This window comes from Diadema antillarum, unplaced genomic scaffold (genome assembly GCF_040938485.1).
Source record: "Diadema antillarum isolate AM-2024a unplaced genomic scaffold, OU_Dant_1.0 seq00001680_RagTag, whole genome shotgun sequence".
NCBI lineage: Eukaryota > Metazoa > Echinodermata > Echinoidea > Diadematoida > Diadematidae > Diadema > Diadema antillarum.
In genome coordinates this window covers 218-7,333 of record NW_027272375.1, presented here as the reverse complement: position 1 = coordinate 7,333, position 7,116 = coordinate 218, and positions in this window count along the sequence as shown.

The following is a 7,116-nucleotide window of genomic DNA, read 5'->3' as shown; positions in this document are numbered from 1 at the left end:
TCATACAGAAAAAAATAGAATTATCACTGAAGGTGATTAATACCCCCGCCCCTAGTGTTGCTGGGTATGTGATGCCATGAGGGCAATCATACAAACAAAATGTGACCACAGTTGCTTCAGTGCTATGGTAACAGTTGGTTCCATAAAGGTTTGGATAAAAAGTGTGGTTACCATGGCAATGAATTGTCTGATACAAACATAAGGGACATTTTGCATAACTACACATAAAGACCATCATACACACCAAATTTGACCTTCATAGCTTGAATGGTTATTTTGATACAAAAATGAGTGGTTACCATGGCAATACATTTTCCTTATACTAACACATTGGTGTCTTGCAAAACTACACTTCTAGATCATGATGCATACTAAATTTGACTTTAATTGCTTGAATGATGGAAAAGTTATTCGATCTGCAAGGTTTTGGTAAAATTGTGGTTACCACGGCAACGGTTTGTGTGACAAACACAAACAATATGTGATCCACATCTATACCTCAGGGCCATAATGCCTACCAAATTTGGTTTCAATTGCTTGAAAACTGTGGAAGAAGTTCACTCCACATGATTTAAAAAAAAATGCGGTTACCATGGCAATGCATTGTCCGATACAAATACAAGGGACATTTTGCAAAACTACACTTCAAGAGCATTATACACACCAAATTTCACCTTCATAGATTAAATGGTTCAATTTGAAGAACAATAACTACACCTCCCAATCATCATATGTATACTAAATTTGACCTTAATTGCTTGAATGATGTGGAAGTTATTCAATCCACAAGGTTTTGGTAAAATTATGGTTACCATGGAACGCTTTGTCCGACAAACACAAAAATTATGTGTTGCACATCTATGCCTCAAGGCCACAATGCCTACCAAATTTGATTTCAATTGAGAGTATTGCCAATACGTAGGTGCCATCTGCAGAGCAACGTTTTAGATGCATTATGGGATAGCTCATGCGGCAAACTTGCCCCGGTTTTGGCTGCACATGCACATAACACGCTCCGTCTTTATAAAGAGGTGCTGTAAAGGTGGAAATTTTTTAACTAGCGCGAAAATAAAAGCACGCGAATATTTTTGTTTGCCATATGTTCCTGTGCGTGATGTCTTGATTCCGCGGAATTAATAACACGTGAAACTCTTCTAACCCGGCAAAGCGCGAAAAATTAGTCGCGCGAAAATATCCACTTTTACAGTACTGTAAAAGTTGATATTTTCGCGGGAATAATTTTCCGCGCTCGGCCAGATAAGAAGAGTTTCGTGTGTTTTTAATTTCATGGTATTGTAACGGCGACCTATATTTGTCGAAGATGGGCAGAATATAATTCCAATTCTGTAAATGTCCCAAAATAAAGTCCCGCTACAATGTATATGTTGAAGTTCATTGTCAAAGGATGGCGAGGGACACATAGAAATTACAGTTGTCAGGCAGACATCACGGTTAAAGAAGTTTATTGTGGAGAATCACTTGAACACATTTACAAGGATGGATTGTGAGGATGTCTCACCAGGCATGAGAGGTGCGATGCAGTGAAAGACTTAGACTAATTAATACGAAAAGCTAACATGACTGAAGACCGTTTCTGGACTGGTTGATTCTTTATCTCTTTCGTAGGTTACTCTCTCGCTGTTCAAACATGAGTTTCACTCTTAGCGGACACACTCTCCTCTAGGTCAATTCTCTTGAGATAAGCGCAAAGTCTATCTTATATACTGCTGTCAAACAAGCTCCTCTTGTTCGAGAGAGATAGAGAGGACCAGTCATAAAAGTCACGAGAAAGACCTTTATCGCGCTGCGGAGAATATAGGAGAAGGGCGTCTTTGAGCGCATAGATGAAGAGCTGAAAGTCATTAGGAAGGAGAGGATACAAGGACAGGAGAAAGTCAAGATAGGAAGCAAGCACAAAGGCTGAAGGACAGTGAGAGTCAAGGACGTAGGGAGCAGGCTGAAAAGGCTGAAGGGCAGTGAGAGGCAAGGGCGAATGGTAAGGGCAAGGATTCTGAAAGTCAGGACAAGGTTGGACTGCGGAGAGCAAGGCAAGAGTTCTGAAAGACAAGGCAAAGTCAAGTGATGAGAAGGGACAAAGCGAAAGTACTGAAGGTGAAAGCAAAGTCAGAGCGAGGGAGGCACAGAATGACATGTGAAGGTCAGATGAACAAAGAAGATGGCCAAAGAGAGTACTCCGCTGTATGCAAAGCAATTGGGATTGGGCTTGCTGACTAGTAATTTGCAATAGCGCTAGCGAGACATCCTTTACATAGACTTGTTTACAATAATCATGAAAACAATGAAAACCAAGTAATGCTACATGTATACATAATATTACACCAAACATCTGAACCAAAATGCGTGACACTATCCTCCCCCTACGGAAAGATATCGCTGTCCCCAGCGATGAAAACAGGGGTGAAGAGAAAATTGAAAGAAAGAACACCAGAAGAGAAAGGAGAGAAAAGAGTAGAAAGGAAAAGCAATCTAGCAGAGCAAACATTTTAAAAGTATGAAAAATATTATACTGAGATATACAAAGGAATATACAACATAAAGTATGTATACAAAGGCGACGCAAACCAAAATAGTTCAAGAAACATTTACTAAAAATCGAACTCTATAGTAACAAACGCAGTGACGCAAAAGCATTAAAAAAACAATATAGTGTAACAACGTAGTTACAGGAAAAGAAAAGATAGAGAGACTGAAGAAGAGAGAGAAGGCAAGGCATGTGGGAGCAAAGAGATGGGAAAGAGAGAGAGAGAGAGACATGGCATGTTTGCCACGAAAGGATTACGGTATGTACAAAACTGGCAAGTGCGAGTTTGACAAACGAGGCGAAGATTAGCACGATAACATTGTATACGCACAGTTAACCTCGATCAACAAGGCATGGAAAACAAAATTCGAAGGAAGCGTGTAGAGGTTAGAAGATGTATATACACTGAGAGGGAGAAGCCCTTTTATCAAAATGAAAAAAAGAATTGGACATTATGTATCAAAATAGTTGTTGCAGGCATAACGAAATTAAGATACGTAGAGATACAGAATACAACCCTACTATAGCAAATGCATACATAAAGAAAGTGAGTTCATCTTGTGAAAGGGCACAGAAAAAGCTGAGTTAGGATGTAACAAATTGTGAAAGGAAAGAAAAACACGAATTTGACAACAAGCTATATAATTCCATGATTATACAACGAGAGTTAAAAATGTCGAGAAACCTAATCTGCCTTTACATCACGACAAAAGAAAATATCAAAGTTTGGGCACACTCTGCTCAATTTGGCTGAAGGGAAATGTCAGTCAGTGTGTAATAAGGAGAAAGAAGAAAACACACATAGAATCCGAAATAGTAAAAACAGTCAACATAACGGCTATAATATACACAGTCACATACTTTTGAAAAATATGATGGGAGAGGAAAAGAACAGAGCAAGCTGAGGGAGAGAAAGAGTGGGAGAGAACAAGAAAGTGGAAAAGTTTGATTAATCACACACGTTGTCAAGTGTGAACACCTTCCTGATTGTAACAAATAAAGAAAAAGCAACTTAAAAACTACCACGATTTAACTAAATGTTGAACTCTACCGTACAAGATTTTCAAAGCAGTCAGCATTCACTTTACGCAAAACACATTAAAAAAACCCACAAAACGCATTTAAAAAGTACACTAGAAAAAGTGCATTATAGGGTTACTGTGTGCCACGTGTGCTCAGAATATTGGGTGATAAATTTTTACCATGACGGATACAAGAGAGCAATAACCATAGAACCTATGAATCAACTGTTGAGCTATAATTATGGAGGGTAAGTCAAGTTGCACTTTGCAAGAAAAATGCGTAGGGTGACCATAAACCACTAATGAAACCTTTGATTTTGAAGAGTTCGCTTCATAACATGTGATTTTCATCACAAACCAGTCACTCTATGCCGTAAAAACTTTGTTACAAACTCAAAGAAAATAAAACTTTTTGTTTCCTTGCCATTTCAAAATTTCTTTAGCTATCATCCAACAAATTTCGTAGGTTCAGGGACCAAATTGCGGCCTTGAATTCATATCCAGCAAAGGCATCTTTTTCCAAGACGCAGGGCAATATAGCCTCCCTTTACCCACAACGTTCGTTAGAGAACAAAAAATGTTTTCAACTAAAGTAAAACTTCAGCGTCTTCCCAAATTCTGTCTTATCAACCTGAAACAAATTATACTCCAGCTAACCAAATTGCGTTCTCATTATGTTTTGATAAACTGTTATGTCATTCATTATGCTGTTCCAAGTTGGATCATTGCTGCCTGAAAAATATCAGCTAAGGCAACTTTTTCGGAGTCGCAGGGCAAATCACCAGTAACAACAGCCATATACAGTAAGAACAACAATGCGTGTAATCGAAATATTCCTCTAATTCGACACATTTAGGCACCTTTCATCATCATTTAATGGACAACCTGTCCAAGGTTTTCAATATGTCTTCATCGTACCAACTTCACAGCATTTTATCACACAATTGCATATACATATATAGATTTTTTATTTAACCTCATGCGCAACAATTTCCACGAAATTTCTTCAGAATATCGAAACGTAACGTAATGCAGGCAATCATATTCAGCTGTGAAATGAAACAAATTTCATAACTAGAAATATCACTTAAGGTGATTAATACCCCCGCCCCGTGACGACAGTCTTACCCAAGGAACGATCTTTCCTTGATCTTCTGCCATTTAAATGCCGTTACCATGGCAACGCAGCTTCCGACACGTCCGAAAAATATGTCTTGCACATCTTCCCACCAAGACTATTGTGTGTGCCACATTTCATAAGCTTTTGTCAAAAACTGAGGAAGTAGTTCAATCCACAAGATCTTTCCTTGATCTTCCACCATTAATATGCTGTTACCATGGCAACGCAGCTTCCGACATGTCCAAAAAATATGTCTTGCACATCTTCCCACCAAGACCAATGTGTGTGCCACATTTCATGAGCTTCAGTCGAATACAGAGGAAGTAGTTCAATCCGCAAGATCTTTCCTTGATCTTCTGCCATTTATATGCCATTACCATGGCAACGCAGCTTCCGACACATCTGAAAAATATGTCTTCCACATCTTCCCACCAAGATCAAGGTGTGTGCCACATTTCATAAGCTTTGGTAAAAAAACTGAGGAAGTAGTTAAATCCGCAAGATCTTTCCTTGATCTTCTGCCATATGCCGTTACCATGGCAACGTACTTTCGGGTACTGTCAAAAAATGCGTCTTGCACATCTACAACCAAAGGCACACATCTGCACCAAGTTTCATGGAAATTGGGCAAAAACTGAGGAAGTAGTTTGCAACACAAAATTTTCCATCATTTTGGCTCATAATATGTGAGCTGTTACCATGGCAACATACTTTTTGTCACTGTCAAGAAATGTGTCATGCTGACCTATATCCTAAGACAAACATTCAATATGAATTCCATGAGAATTGGAAGAACACTGATGAAGCAGTTTTGCCATGAAGCATTTTGCCCTATATTTTACCAATAACATGCCGTTACCATGGCAACGCACTTTTTGCCACTGCGGAAATATGTGTCTTGCACATTAACATATTCAGATGAACATCTGTACCTAATTTCATAAAAATTGATCAAAAACTGTGGGAGGAGTTCGCGACGCAAGATTTGTACCCATTTTTGCCCATAATATGCCGTTACCATGGCAACGTACTTTTGGGTACTGTCAAAAAATACGTCTTGCACATCTACAAACCAAGGCACACATCTGTGCCAAGTTTTATGGGAATCGGTTGAAAACTGAGGAAGTAGTTCGCGACGCAAGATTTGCAACGGACCGACCGCCCGACCGACCGCCCGACCGCCCGACCGACCGCCCGTCCGCTGATTCCTATATACCCCCTTCAAACTTCGTTTGGTGGGGGTATAAAAATGTCTCTTAGTAAAAGAGATATTATCAAGTTACATCATTATACACCACAAAATGATGAGTGCTATAATAAAATAATGGCAATGACTGGTTGTTCAAAAAAACAAAAAACAGATGATATATGAAGTCGGTTGAACACGTACCAAATCGCAAATCCAATGTGTGACACAATTCTTATCAAAGGTATTCTCAGTCTCTCACGGTGTTTGATTCTTCTTCTTTTTTCGCTCATGTGGTGGAATATGGTTGATGTCTCTCGGTTGTCATGGTGATATGTGCCGGGTCTATCTATCCAAAGATGTACTTCCCGTCCAGGCAAGATGTCTTATCGGTCGTCATGGTCGTCGTGGTCGTGATGAAAAATTGTGATCTGTTTTAGTCTCTGCCAGCGCTGGTCGTACTCGGCAAACCAGACCCGTAGTGGCTCAGCTGGGAAGTTGTCATCATCAAATTTGTCGCGGTCTTGCCTACGGTGTCATCTCCAGGAGGAAAGACTCCTCCTCGTATTATGACATCCTTGAAGATGTGTTGGGCTGTGTTACCTTTGTATCCCGATGTGGATTCAATTCTGCCGATTTCCTTGTCTCTGCTCGCTATGTTCAAGAACACACTTTCGATGATCGTTAGTCCTTTTGCCTGTGATTCCATACTGCTTTTAGCATCAGCTGACACTAGTAAGTAGACTAGAGCTACTAATGCAAGAAAAATTATGACCTTCATTTTCCTTCGGTTGAGAATGACAATGCATAGAAAATGATTCCGATTTAATCCTCCAAGAAGGTATCATGCACAAAAGTCACCTGCCTTTGCCTCCTCCATATGGTTTGCTGGTCGTTGGCCTAATAATTGCTCAACATTTTCAATGAATAAAGGTCAGGTGTAAAAATGGCACGTACGTTCGAATGCCACTGCTCTTCCTTTTCCAGGTCTGCTTTCTGCTTCCTCGGAGCCATGTTATGCAGTATCGTTGTATACAAGGCACGTGTTAAAGTCTGGATCCCACTCCTGACACCAGTGTAACGGCGACCTATATTTGTCGAAGATGGGCAGAATATATATAATTCCAATTCTGTAAATGTCCCAAAATAAAGTCCCGCTATATGTTGAAGTTCATTGTCGAAGGATGCCGAGGGACACAAAGAAATTACAGTTGTCAGGCAGACATCACCGTTAAAGAAGTTTATT